We start from the raw sequence: 15728 nt of genomic DNA, 5'->3' as shown, positions 1-15728 counted from the left end.
AGTTCTTGTATTGACTTTTGAATTTCCTCTGAATTAATACGATACAAATTTTGTCAGACTTTATATAAGCAAAGACAACCGTAATTAGTTTTATCTGCAACCTGTGTCTCATCGCCAATGTCATGCCTTGTTGAACTCACGGCGCTGATCAGAACTGGCATATACAAAGACTATGCCTACCTACCGAGAATTCCTACATTGTAGATGCGCGTGTAAAAATGGCACAGAGGAATGCGTGACGTCCAGCCCTAATGTCGTCATCGCCATTATGATATCCAATAAGGAATCAAATGACATGCCATAAAGTGGCCGGCGTGGATTTAAATTAGCATTGTCTTTCCGTTCCGATTACGGCAGCGATAAGACCAGACCAGACCAGACCAGACCAACCTCTCGTTGTGTTGTTGCTGATGTGCTGCGTTGTTAGATTTTACGAGGAGCAGCCCAGGCCCAGGGGCTTTATTTTGGTGTCCTTAAAATAGCGAGCTATTTGTGCAATAAACCGTCGACCCCTGGGGGATCATCAGGAGGCGCACAGGCCAAAAACGGTCAAATGACACGCAATCATCATCGTAGAGATAATACTAAACCATGAAAAAGCCCATGCTGGGTCAAACTGCGCTGACTGGCGAAAGCAGCAATTTGGCGCTCAGCATGTTTGCGGATTTTACAGTGCATTATTATCTAGCTGTCGCGCTGGTGTGGAATGTCTCGTGCTATGTCGTTCGTTGTTATCACATAAATGACGGAAACAAAACAATATTAAGCTCACAAAATGTAGAAATTGGGCTGCCGGACGCTTTCATATTCTTGGAATGCACCCGCCACCCTGTTCGGAGAATTAAAGAATCGTGCGTCTCGATGACTGTGCCTTCCTTCACAGATTTCATACTAAAAGGAAATGTAATGTAGGTACATAATCCATGAAGTAAATTTCATCTTGTTGTTCGCCGAATTGATGATTTAAAGGACGGAGTATAGCATTTAGTGGGTCTATTTAAGGTTTCCTAAAAACTTTCTGGAGCATAAGTTATCGAAACTACCTGTATAACTTGTGTGTTTGAATAAAAGTTATGATTACACAGTCTCATGCAACTATGTGATGTCAGTTCATGGTTTAATGTTTGTTTTAGAATCTCCCTTGAATATAGATCATCGAATTTACAAGCTTTATCAGTCTTCAACGTCCTGGGACAACTCCTTCTGAATAAGTGTAGAATTAGCCTAAGCTAAAATACACGTAAATAAAATTAAAAAAAAAAATCAAAGATCCTTCTGAAATCACCTGAAACGTAAACGAAACGCTTTAAAAAACATCTAAAATTCCCCTGAAGTTCACCTCTGAAAGCAGTGATTCAAAATCTAGTTTCAAAACCTGTAGGCCCCCATAAACCCCTAAGAACCTCCTGTTACGACCTTCTGGACCTTCTGAAACGCACATAAGACCCTCCTAAGCAACAAAAAACTCCCGCTCGCCCCCTGTAACACACCTGAGATTCTCGAAAACTACCTGAAAACGCTTCTGAAGCCCCGGAAGTTGTGCCGGAAGTAAGTTCTATTTTTTTGTCTGTATTAACGAGATTTTTAACCCTAGGCTAGTTCATCTCGGGACCCACGTTTTACTTCCCTTCCGAAGCAAGAACCCACATTTTTTTGTGAGTATGTCCGGAGTGGGATTCGATCCCAGGTCCTCGGCGTGATAGTCAAGTGTTCTAACCACCACACCAGGTCCGCTCCACAAGTAAGTTCTAAATTCCAGCAGAAGATTTTCAATACGAAAAGCTTCTTAAATGTCGCAGTAATAAAACGATCTCGCGATCAAAATGCTGGCACTGGAAATCTAGAAATTTCTCCATAAGTTTTTGTTAGCAAATTTATTCAGAATTCCATGGGGATATAAGTGTTTCTCCCATATTAATATATTTGCTTTAGAAATTCGTGGTATACTTTAGGTAAAGATATGATGAAGCCACACCTTGAAATTTCAATAGTTTAAATCCGAAGAAGCGATTATCTGTTTGTACTGAAATGTTGATGCGTTGGTCACCCCCACCGGATAACCAATCGATCTACTTTTCAGCACAAACCGACATTCGATTCTTCAAATTTGTGCTATTGAAAATTCGAGATGTGGCTTTGTCATATATTCACATTGGAACTCTGGCAGGGATTCATTCTTTTTTTTAGGAAGTCATGCTAGGAATTCCAGGAATTCGTTTAAAATCGTGGTAAGAATTCCTGGAAGAATCCCATAAAGAATTCCTGGATGAATTCTAGAATGAATTTCTGGAGAAATCCCAGACAAAAATCCTGGGCGAATCACCAAAGCAGTTCCTGAAGAAATTCCGGATGAATTCCCTGAGGCATTTCAGAAGAAATGCCTTGAAGAATCTCCGAAGAAATTCCAGATGGAAATCCTGGAGGAATCTCCAAAGGAATTCCTGGAAGAGTTCCAGAAAGAATTCCTACGGGAACACCAAATGGAATTCCTTGTGGAATTGCAGAAAAAAAATGCTAATAGAAATTCCTGGAGAAATCCCCGAAAAAAATTCTGAAGGAATTCCTGAGGTAATTTTATAGAAATTGCTGCAGGAATTTCGGAACAAATACCAGATATTTCTGAAGAAATTTCTAAAGGAATTGCACGTGGAAATCCTGGACGAATTTATTGAAGAATGGAAACACTAAGATGGAAATTCTGGCGGAATGTGCTATCACGGATTTTTGAGAATTTATTCTGGAGCATCCCCAGGAGTCTCTTCGATAATATCTTCAACAGTTCCTTCTGGAAATTATCTATCTAAGATATTCCGTCAAAAGGATACTTTTTTTTCTTGATGGATTTCTTCAAGAATTCTTTTTGGAATACTTAACTGGCGGAATTCCATCCGGATTCCTTTATTATTAAAATTTCTTCGGGAATTGCTGTTCAGATTTCTCAAACATTTTCAGCAGGAACATCTCCAATTATTAACTTTGGGAGCCGTCTAGTAATTCGTGTAGAATTCTATGCAGATATTAAATAAGCCATATTCTATTAGGGTGGCATTTTGGGGTTCGCCATTAAAATGGCCATTTTGAAAATAGGGTGGTTCAAAAAAACAAAATATCTCATTTTTTTTATTTTCTAGCCGTCATAACTTTTACTTAAACCAATCCACCGAATTGCAATCTTTTTTGACGAATGAAAAGATTATTATTTATAGATTCAAGAAAAAATATTGCAAACAAAATTCGTTAACACAAAAAAGATCAGAATAACAGTTTTTATGATTTTCACAATGTTGGACCATAACGACTATACTTTTTTTCACTTCCTCACGTAAGTTTTCCTCTTTTTACATAACATATAACAAAATAAATGTTCTTAAAGTCGTATTTGGGCCGCATTTTTTGTTTTTTGAAAATTGCAAGTTTTTGCCCATATACGTATGGGCTGACCATGCGAGACGGGCTTGGTGGTCTAGTGGCTACCGCTTCTGATTCGTATGCAGAAGGTCATGGGTTCAATCCCAGGCCCGTCCTTTTCATCCTACTTTGTATCTTTCTATCCACTTTCTCTCGCTCTCTCTTCTCTACATATACAACTCATGTATATTCATATGTTCATAGCCATCGCTAGAACCAGAAACGAATTGAAAAAAAGTCGTTTCCCTCCCTTCCAACTTCTACTCACAGCACAGTGTATATATAACGCCTATAAGTTATGCAACCAAAGCGTGCTGTGCCGCTTGACCTTATTCACCTTATTCACCACACAATCTATCACGAACACTATAAATAACCCCTATCCATGGATCGCATCACCGACCCAACGGTGACTCCCAGATCTTCCATCCTTTCCGTCTAAAAATACCCCAGTCCGTGCGGGTTGTGGGGACGCAGAGTGCTCTCGGTCTCTAGTAGCAACAACCAGTACACTTTAACATTCCTTTCCCTTCCCAGCTGACTATAAGGACTTGGCCGGCGCCGTTATTGATCAAATATGCATGAGCTGCTAAAATTGCACTTTGAGAATAAGTGGAATGTTCCAGCCCCTTATTCAGTTGGATCTCACGGAGGAGCAACCATTGACATGTATAGTCAGAATTGATCGAAAAAAATTGATCGATATACGTATGGACTGACCATGCGTCTCCATCACTTTAAAATTGTCGCTTATTTTTTATTTGTATGACCATGGCCTACTGGGCGAATTTCAGTCAGTAAAAAATAAAGTGCCAGCGACCTGCTGCAGAGTGACAATCCTCCATTAATTGCTTCAGGCATTCCCTCTGAATTCTTCCATTAATTCCTTTTCATTTTCCTACGGAAGTTTCTTCTCAGATTCCTTCTAGAGTTCTTTCTAAGATTCAGTCAGGAGCTCCTTATGAAATTCCTTTGGAATGCCTTCAGAGATTGATCTAAGAGTTCTTTCCAAGATTTCTCCAGCGGTTCCTTCTGGGAATTTTTCCAAAAATTCTACTATGATTTTTCAAGGAGTTCTTTCTGAGATTCCTCAAGGTATTTCTTAGAGTTTTTCTTGGATTCCTCCAGGAACTGCTTCGAGGATTCCTCAGGAGTTCCTTTACGAATAGCTCCTGAAGCTGCTTCTGGGATCCTCCATAATTTTCTAAGATTGATTAGAAGTTGCTTCAGGGTTTTATCCAAGAGTTCCTTCAAAGATTCATAATTCTGGGAATTTCATTCAGCATTAAACGTGTCCTTGTCATTTAAGACGAATTTCTAGAGGAATCCTTGGAAAAATCTCTGAAGGAGCCACAGCAGGAATTTCTGGAGGAATCCATAGAGAAACCTCTTAAGGTATCTCAAAAAGAATTTCTGTAGGCATCTCAGCAGGCATTCTTGGTGGATTTCTGAAGGTATCATTGGATTTGAAGGTATCCTTGAAGAAATTATCAGAGGAATTATTGCAGAAATTTTTGGAGAACCCGAGAAGAATTCATGAATTTTTTTTTGGAGCAGTCCCTGGAAGAATCACAGCAGGAAATCACGAAGGAACTTCAAGTGGGCTACCTAAAGAACTTCTAGAAGAAATTCCTGAAGAATCTTTAAAAGTATTTCTTCTTGAATCCCAGCAGGAATTTCTAAATCTTTGAAGAAATTCTCTTAGAAATCCTCCAAAAAATCCAGATAGAATGATTCTAAAAATTCTTGTTGGGATTGCCTCAAAGGTTTCTCCCAGGATTCCTATATCTTGAACATCCCTAAATGACCGTGCATACTTTTTGTATTCGGCAAGGTCGCTCGATCGTACTGACATTGTAAGGGGGATTAGTCTTGATCAGTGAGAGCAATAATTCGGTCGTATTCAATTTCTAATTATATAATATACGTCTTAAGATTAACTATCGTCTTTTCACACCTGCGATGTCCGAAGTTATCGTCCAAAAGGCGTTTCTCTTTCTTGGATTGCGATAATTCAATCCAATTACCTATTTAGCGTGGTTCAAAAAATCGTTTTTGTCCACAAGCTTATTCGATTTGCATCCAGATTCTATGGCTTCTCCCAAAATTTGAGCTCATTTGATTGAAAATTGAGAGTGTACAAGCCCTCCAAAGTTTGTATGGGAATTACTATGGGAAAAAGAAGCTTTTCATTCAATCAACCAGAGTATTTCCCCAAGTGCCCTAGAGGATTAGTTGACCCTTGGTTCTCCTAAGCTACTCTATCAGCTACAACTTTGCTGAAGACCGCATTCAAATCGGATGCCTCATTAATTAGTTGTCGATTTGTATCCAACTGGACAAACTTTAGCAAAGATCCTCCAGCTTACCAGCATGCAACATTGTTGCATATGGCGCCAAAGATAGCACACTGAAATCATGGCTACTATGTTTCACTGCAAAATGCAGTGATGCCCACCGATTAGTTTAATCATCATGAGTAAAGATTTCGATTCTGGATAAAAATCGGTAAATAATTAATGAAGCATGCGATTTGTATGCGGTCTTCGGCAAAGTTGTAGCTGATAGAGTAACCTAGAAGTACCAGGGGTCAACTAACGCTCTAGGGCACTTGGGAAAATACTACGGTCGATTGAACGAAAAACATCGTTTTCCATACAAACTTTGGAGGGCTTGTGCAGTCTCAATATTCAACCAAATGAGCTCAAATTTTGGGAGAAGCCATAGAATCTGGATGCAAATCGAACAAGCGGTGTGGAGCAAAAACGATTTTTTGAACCACGCTAAACATATCTTTATTGTGAATTTTCCAAGGGATTTTGTAAAAATTTCTCCAAGGATTGCTTTACGAATTTCTCTTGGAGTCTCAGCAGATATTACTGTCATGATTTCTCCAAGAATTTTTGCTGGGATTTCCCCATCGCTAAACTACCATTTTTGAGCTTGGTTAGTTGATGAGCATTTTAAGTCTAGAATCGTGTCCTAGGTTCGATAATGTAAAGGAAAAAAAAACTATAGTAGAGTGGAACTTTTTTCGACTTTCCATATTAGACTGACGATTTGAGAACGATTTGTTCTATTTTTAAGCAAAGTTGCTCATTTTATTCATGTCATTCTCCGTAGTCAATGCTTGAATTGAGCTAAAGTTTTTTACTGCAAATCGCTAACATCTTATATTTCGTAAAAAAAATTTGGAAATTTCGCTAAAATTTAAGGAGATTGTCTCATAAATTGGTAAATATCTCGACTTTCATAATCTGACGAAAAAAAAATGATATGCAGCTCGCTTCAGGAAATAAGTGAGAAAACCATTAAATTTGAGTGAGAGTTTCCCATGCCTTGAACTACGCGCAAAAAAAAAAAGATATTGGCTGAAAGGCAATGCGTTTGAATTTTAGAAGATTCATTATTTTTAATATAATGGTAAAAGTTCACGCCAAGTTTTTCGTTTTTGCTTTTGGGAGTCCTCAAAAAAAAAAAAAACCTGGAGAACTGAGGAATTCTAGCGAAACCTCCTGGTGGATTCTATCAGAAATTTCTGAAGAAATCACAGTAGCAGAAGTCACTTGCCGCCTTTTTCATGCCGCTAAATATTTTTGTATTTACCAAGGATAATGAGTTAGGAAAAAAACTGCCAGTGCTTGTGACTGTAATTGCATAAGATATTCCAAAAATAATTACTGCGGTTCAACTAGGGGATGATACACAAATTATGTCACACTTTTTGTATGAGATCTCACGAATTTTAGTAAGGGTCGCTACGTTCTGCAAAAAACCCCTCCTCCCTAAAAACGTGACATAAAATGTTCTAGCATATTTATATGTTCTCTGCTGATACGGAGGTTTCAGAAGTATTTTAGGGTGCTTCAAAAGTTCTCAGGGTCCATATAGCCGATGTGGTAAGCGCACGGGCATTCAGCAAGACCAGTTTTCTAGCCTGGTGAGGAATTTTAAAATTAAAGAGCCTCACAAAAATACAGTAGATATATTAGCCATTTCATAGAGAATCGATATTGTATTTCTCAGAATGGTCAGATGGTTTGGTTTTCCATATGCGTAAAAGTGTTGCATAATGTAACACATTATGCAACAGAAATGTATTGCATAATGTGCTACATTATGCAACCCTTTTCAATGTCCAAGAATGATTTGCGATAAAGAACTTCTTATGCCTTCTACGCTTCTCACGCTGATTTCATTACTATCACTACATCTGAGTTGCCGTTCTTATTCAAATCAGTGAAGATTCAAAGTTTAGTTCGGTTGGAAAGTAGGGTATATGTACCATTCCTTGGCCTAATTTGCAAGCCGCATTGACATTTTTGACCATAACTCATGAATTAATAGCATTAGAAGTAATATGTCGACTCTATTACACACTCTATGCAATGCATGTTTCACCAATTGGAAGTAAATTAACGTAAATATTCAAGAATTTACTTAATTAAGTTGAAAAGATTCGATGCGATGGTATGCAACGTTGGTCTATAGTACAAAAGTTGGCCTATTAGTGGATACAACGTTGGCCTATTACTTTCCATGCACTAGAACCACTTATTATCTCATTTTTTCAATATTTCTGCTGAAGTATTATCACTGTTTGTTCACCAATCTTACTTGTACATTACATATTTGGAGAAAAATTTTCAAAAAACTGTAAATAAATTACTTAAACTTAAGTTCTTTCTTAATTTATTAACGAAAACAACGCAACCCTATTATTGTGTTATATTTTTACAGTCACCGTACACAAAATCTTTCTTCCAGTTCGTTCTTTCTGGTTCTTACGCAAGCAATGTTGTAGACGTCACTTTATCGCTGTTGTTGACGTCACTTTACTGATGGGCCAAGATTTGGGTACATAATGAAAAAAATGTCCTCAATATTCGGCCCACATTCAATTTGTAAAATATTTATTATTCGTTGAAAACGAATATACAAGTTCAAAATAGCGTCTTTGACCGTCGCATCAAATGTTCAGTTATTGAAAAGTCAGTTCGAAATGTTCCAGAATCATGCCATTTATGATCATGTGTATAGACTACCCACTAAGCCGAATAATCATGGCATCTACGAAAGCTAAACAAAGTGACATTTTCATTCAATTTTAATGCTCCAAAGTGCTAAAATTGAAACGAAATGTTACAGTTGTTTGCCGCATAGCTTTTCCGATATCCAGTTATGCGTGTTTGTTTGAGTTTTTGGTTAACGTTGAGATAGGCCGAACGAGGGGACTATGCCAACGAAGCATCCCGATACCCTATTACAAGCAATAACAGAAGCTCCAGCACCAGCTTGACGACGACTCGACGGAAGCCCGAAAATTTGTGACAGAATGGGTCACAGAGTCACATGCTACCTGATCGAACACATGGGTTCTCTCGCAGCATAGTGATGTAGCTGCACCAGATCGTATTCAGAAGATATTTTTTGTAATTGCAAAAAAAAATATGTATGCAACTCGTTGCCAAACTCGCAGTGCTGTAATGGTTCATAACCGCACTGATTTACGTTGCGTAATGAGCCATTACAGCACTATTTTCAGTTTTGAATAACTTCTTGATGCTTTCTGGACGCAGTTTTGAAAAAATGTGACAACTGTATGGTATAACCTGCTATGGTCAGACTTTCTTGAACATGGCTATGAACAGCAGTGTACGGTTGTATACCATTTCACCGAAAATCATTTCGCGGAATTTTTTTTCGCGGTGTAACATTTCGCAGAATGCATCATTTCGCCGAATACCATTTCGCGGAACGACTTTTCGCGGAATGTACTGTTTCGCGGAATACCATTTCGTGGAATTTAATACTTTGCAAATAATAATGGAATAACACATTATTTCCTCTGCTAAACTTTACTAGCCCCATCACCGATTCATGCGCAATCATAATCACCTCAGCTCTACGATTGTACTAATTGATGTTAAATCTGTTACTTTTATGATCAAAAATTCACCTTCTTTGATTCGTAGGCTGTTCCTTAGAGTTCTGAACGTCAGGCCAAAAGCCATTCGGCCGAAAGTCTTTAGGTCGAATGGGAATGAGGCCAAATAGACATTAGGCGTAATGACCAACAAGCCATCGTTGCCATATAAGTTGTATTTCGAGCGCTTATATTGCTAACTCTTTAAGAGATTTTAATTTCCTTAAAATAAGTCTGTTCTTTCCAGTAACATTGTTGTTTGGTAACTGAATTGTTATTTTTTTTTTATCTTTTACAGTGACCCCACACCGTTTAATCACCTTAATTTTGTACACTATTTATGAATCACCATGTTGATCAAATGAGTGATCCATGAACTGTGGTTATTTTTGCCGATTCATAAATTGTGGGGTCACTGTACCTTCTTTTTTTCAGAGGCTGTTCATGTGGTGTGTAGTTTTTAATGATCAAATTGATAACTCTATAGGAGATTTGATCTTCTTTTGATAACAGGCTGTTCTTTCAAGTTTACTGTTAGAAATGTTGGCTAGTGACCAAACTGCCAACTTATCTGAGATTTTTCATTCTGTCGAAAAAAGGGCTGTTCTTCAGAGTAACACTGTTGGTGAGTTTTTCGGTGACCAGACTGCTGGCGTTAGTGATTTATCCTTCTTTAAAACAAGGGCTGTTTATTCAAGTTGCACTGGAGTTATCTAATTGTAATTACGCCAAAATAATGCTATTTGTTAGCAGTGTGACAGCGTAACCCGTAAGCCAAGTAACTCTCCTTAGTGATAACTTTACCAGATTTCTCTTTTATTTTTATTTTTAGTATGTTCGAACTAACTCAAACTGTTGTATTTAATAGATATTAGAAAAAAATCACATTTTTGTATCACATCTTTCAAACAAACGCTGTTTTTAACAGATATGTATACTGTTATGTTCAATACGAAACTTTTCCTTCTTCTGATCAAAACTGTTCCTTCATAAATTGTATGCATTATACTTATTTTGGCATACAGTGACCGGCACAAAAAAGATCCACCATATAGTGATTTCAGTTTCTGGTGAAAAATACATTCAAAAATGATAAAATATACCTTTTAATGAATGCATGACAGTTCTCAAACTGTTAGCTGTCGAAAGCAGGTACGCTACAGTAACCGTGCTGTCAGTTTAGTTGGTAGCATTATGAAATATTCCAAATTTATAGTATAGTTTTATAGCAAATTCAAATCGAAACATTTCAAACAACGTAGGGTAAAACTAGAATGTATCACAATAAAATTAGTCAGTAAGAATCGAACCTTCGAGAAATAAAGTTCTTTCCTCCAAAAGCCAAATAAAGTGAATCCAGAAGTGTAGAAGAGTAGTTTTTTGTGTGGTGAATCTTGTGGTGCCCAGTTCCGCCGATAGAGACCGGCCTCGGTAGTGTTCCGCCCGTGTGTGACCCCAATCCCAGCCGGAAGCCACGATCCTGCCCTATCAATGCACTATATCCATTTTACATTGTTTTAGTGATCTGTGTTGAAAAATATTTGGTTTTTGAGGAATATTATGATTTTTGATAAGATTGAGAAAATTGCTTAAAAATTGGGTATGACAGAAAAAAAGATCCACTTAGCAATTAATTCTGAAACTTCTAAATTTCGCCATAGTTTCACACGTTCTGCTTCTTGGTTTATGCTGTTGTGATGTTTTTGGCATGTGAAATTTATTTTGACATGAGTTTTATCAATTTTAGGGTGATATGGGGCGAGTTTATTTTTCATGGTTAATATAATAGGTAAAATTTTCCCTAAACTACAGAAGGGTGGTGTCTTCAGCATATATATTCCTAGCATTCCAACGAAAAATATTGCAGAAGACAGCTAGATGATCTGACGCTTTATTTTGTGTAAACTTTTGATTCTGAGAATATGTGTATTGAAGCGACAGTGGAATTTGAAGTTAAAAGTTAACATTTTGATTGAACACCCATGTGTACCACTTACAATACATTGAGTTTTTGTAATTATCAATGTGTATATGATAAAATATACCTCCAGCAAGCTTTAGTACAAGCAGATGGAGGTGATCATTGCGATACACAAACATGAAAGAGTTTCGAGTTATCAAATAATATCACATAATCCTTAATAATCTTCATAACATGTGCATTTCTTTGCATTAGTCGACCAAAACTCATAAAAATTGTACAAAAAAGTACATTCCTGTATGTCTGCAAGCTGAATTATTGTTGTATTGTAGATTAATAGCATTCATTCTTGCTCAAGGTTAGCTTCTGTAGTTTAGGGAAAACTTCACCTATTACATTAACCATGAAAAATAAACTCGCCCCATATCACCCTAAAATTGATAAAACTCATGTCAAAATAAATTTCACATGCTAAAAACATCACAACAGCATAAACCAAGAAGCAAAACGTGTGATAATTTGGCGAAATTTTGAAGTTTTAGAATTAATTGCTAGGTGGATCTTTTTTTCTGCCATACTCAATTTTCTCAATCTAATCAAAAATCATTTTATTCCTCAAAAACCAAATATTTTTCAACACAGATCACTAAAACAATGTAAAATGGATGTAGTGCATTCATTGAAAGATATATTTTATCTTTTTTGCCTTTCTCGTACACTAAGTGTACTGGAAAGGCTATATGTTCACTCCAAAAATGACTTTTTGATAGGAGGCCCGGAGATTCGAGTCACATATACCAATCAACTCAGCTCGACGAATTGAGGTGATGTCTCTGTGTGTGTATATGTACAAACGAACTCACGTCACTTTTCGGCAGTAAATCTCAACCGATTTTAATGACCGACGGTTCGTTCGATGCGGAATCTGGTCCCATTGTTTGCTATTGAAAATGGTTCGGATCGGTCCAGCCGTTCCGGAATTATGGCCATTTAGGCGTTCCGGATCGGTACCCCAGGAAGGGGCTAGATATGAAAATGCAACAAACCCACGCATGCGACACATCAAACCACGGCATTTTCGATAATATGATGAACGGTAAGCAAGAAAATAGTCTCAGACCATATCTGAACCGGTAATGTTCCGGAACCGGTTCCGTATGTCCCGCCAGATGTGGCCAAATATAAAAGTGAACCGAACCCATGCATGCGACACTTCAAATCGCGGCTCCTTAGGCGACCTGATGAATGGTTAGTAAAAAATAGTTTTGGACCATATTTGAGACAAGCGGTGGTGTTCCGGAACCGGTTCCGGGTTCCCTCCGGAAGTGGCCAAATATTTTTTTTGTCTTTATTAACGAGATTTTTAACTCGAAGCTAGTTCATCTCGGGACCCTTCCCTTCCGAAGGAAGAACCTACGTTTTGTGAATATGTCGGGAGTGGGATTCGATCCCAGGCCCTTGGCATGATAGTCTTGTGTTCTAACCATCAAACCAGGCCCGCTCCACCGCCAAATATTTAAGTGAACCAAACACATGCATGCGACACATCAAATCGCGGCTCCTTAGGTAGCCTGATGAACGGTTAGCAAGAAAATAGTTTCAGACCATATTTGGGACAACCAATGGTGTTCCGAAACCGGTTCCGAGAGTTCCGCTGGAAGTGGCCAAATATAAAAGCGAACCAAACCCATGCATGCGACACGTCAAATCGCGGATTTTCCGATAACTTGATGAACGGTAAGCAAGAAAATAGTCTCAGACCACATAAGAAACTACCGGTAGTATTGCAAAACTAGCGTTGGGTGCTTCGTCGGAATTCAAAAGTGAGGAAAATTAAAGCAAGCGATAGATATCTTGACAAAACTAAGACGATCTCATCCAATCACATCTTTTCAGATTCCTGAGGTGTAATAATGCAGAAGGATTGGTCAACGTTGTATGGGAAAATTAAAATTTAATCGTAATAACTCCGAACAAACTTTTTCAATTCTCTTTCGCGTCTAAAATGACTGCGTAAAATTTTTGTGCGACTGGTTGCTCCCTCACGCACTGTAATGTGGTTGAATGTTGAATGGGATTCAGTATGAAAAATTTCAGTTACTTGCATGTTTTTGTCAAATTTTACATGCATCTTGTAGCCAATGATAATAAAATATAGCGTGTGTAGAAGTGTGTAGAAAATACTTGGTCGAAAACCGTTAAGGTATCTGTGTTTGTGAAAAAGTTGTATCGTCTTGGTGTTGATCGGCCTCCAGTGATAGTGAAGGAGGTCAAGCTGTCAACTGAGAGGTCTGATATTTTTCAGCTCTTTCTATACGTTGAACATAACGTCGGAATATGTGCCATCAATTTGAAGTCAATTCAATGATGGCTCTGATAAAATTCTATGTAAAGTATTCTCATGATTCAGGAACATTTCAGCTCACGTCAACGGAAACGTCATGAGTACATATGATACACATGAGTACATCCACCACTAGGTGGATCAATCCGGGTTTTGTATGTTGTTTTCAATAGAAACTGAAACCACTATATGGTGGATCTTTTTTTGTGCCGGTCACTGTAACTGCTAAATTGATATTATGAGAGAATTTCCCTTCTTTCATTCATAGGCTGTTCTTTCTGCTACAATTATGAATTTTTGATATGAAGTATTCAATTATTCATGTGCTGATTTGAATTTTGAATCTCATCGTGTTGTTGTCTCTCGATAAGTTTAATTGTTTGCTCTTATTAACGATTTTCCGCGAAACGGTACATTCCGCCAAATGGTTTTCGACGAAACGGTGCATTCCGCTTAAAGGTTCATTCCGCCAAATGTCGTTCCGCGGAATGTTACACCGCGAAAAGGAATTCCGCGAAATGGTTTTCGGCGATATGTTATACAATCGTACGCAACTCGGTGCAGAACTCGATTTTTACAGCAATCGTCGTAATAGGACACAATCAGGAAGTACTAGATTTGTAGTAATGAGCTGAATTTTTGTATGGTGAGAAGGTGAATTCTCCGTTTCTGCAAGGAAATGGTGCAAACAGCGTGGGTATTATGATTCATTGCCTAATTTGATGCTGTTTGAGAAAAACTTTGGGCGACATTGTTGTTGTTGTTTCCATTTCTTGCAATGTAAACAATACATTTACCCAAAGTTTTGCTCAAATAGCATTAAATTAGGCAAGGAATCATAATACCCACGTTTCTTGCACCATTTCTTTGCCGAAACGGAGAATTCACCTTCTCACCATACAAAAATTCAGCTCATTACTACAATTCTAGTACTACACCGAACGTGTCCTATTATCCAACTCGGCAAGCCTCGTAGGATAAATGTACGACTCGTGCTGTAAAAAGCTTCATTCTGCACCTTGTTGCGTTAACTACTACTGCAAACTCTGCTAAATATAGTCCTATCTCAGTTCTTCTAGAGTTTTAATTCATTTATGGGAATGCATTATTAACACCAGTTTAACTTATGTCAAGATGCTCGGTTATTGGTTATTGGTAATTCCATTTGGAATTCACCGCAAAATAGTTATTTATGCAACAAGTTGCAAAATGATGATTTTTTCAGCAAGAGTCGTACATTTATCCAACGAGGCTTGCCGAGTTGGATAAATACGACGAGTGCTGAAAAAATCGAGTTTTGCAACGAGTTGCATACAAAGTTTTTTGTAATTGCAAAAAAATACCCATCCAGTATAATCCTTGGTATAATCTTGCTACACATACATATATCAATACGAACCACGTGGCAGCATTCATGCGCGTCAGCGTGGTGCTTTTGTTTGATCAGGTAGGCTATGATAGGGTAGGTGTCAGAAATTTGCAAACTCCCGTCGTCGTCGTCGTACCGCAACCGCACCTTGGGCAAGATCAAAAGCTATCAAAAGTAGCTTCAGCTGCTGCTTCTACGCCTGATCTGCAGTCTTAATCTGAATCTGGATAGTCCTGATTTAGATTCGAGCTCATTAGAGGATGTAGAAGTAGTAGCTGTGTCTACGGTACCCTCAAAAGTTATCGAAAAGTGGGCTCTGGCAAAGGTGCCGAAAAGTGCTACTTTTCAGCACTCTTAAGAGTGCCGAAAAGTAGTACTTTTCGGCACTTTTGTTTTAGTGAAGAAAAGTAGGCCGTTTCAACGTTACAACCGTGAGTGAAAAGTAGGGGAAAACGCAACGCAATTACAAAAATACATTTTTTTGTTTTAAACATGGTATAACCTGAATTTGAGTAAATATGATGATTTTCTGACTTTATGGAATGATTTTTATAAACGTGTTTTATCTGCATAAGACTAAACCGTTACTTCAGAGAAAAACGTATAAAATTCCTTTACTTTTAGATAAAAATAACAAACACAATTTTTGAATCACTTGTGTTATCGTTACATCCCATCATCGCACAGAATATAGTTATCGTGAACACGTGAAACCAAGTGTAAAAGTTTCACATAATGGTACAAAAAGTCACTCCTGTCG

The 15728-nt window shown here is 37.9% G+C and overlaps 1 protein-coding gene across 6 annotated transcripts in view; it reads right to left on the bottom strand.

The window, feature by feature from the left end:
• Positions 1 to 15728, bottom strand: part of LOC109425926 (neuroglobin) — a 170028-nt gene that overhangs the window by 127982 nt on the left and 26318 nt on the right. The window lies entirely within an intron of this gene.

The sequence above is a fragment of the Aedes albopictus genome, chromosome 3 (assembly GCF_035046485.1).
Source record: "Aedes albopictus strain Foshan chromosome 3, AalbF5, whole genome shotgun sequence".
Taxonomy (NCBI): domain Eukaryota; kingdom Metazoa; phylum Arthropoda; class Insecta; order Diptera; family Culicidae; genus Aedes; species Aedes albopictus.
Note: the sequence above shows the minus strand (reverse complement) of the source record. Positions and strands in the feature narration are given on the sequence as shown.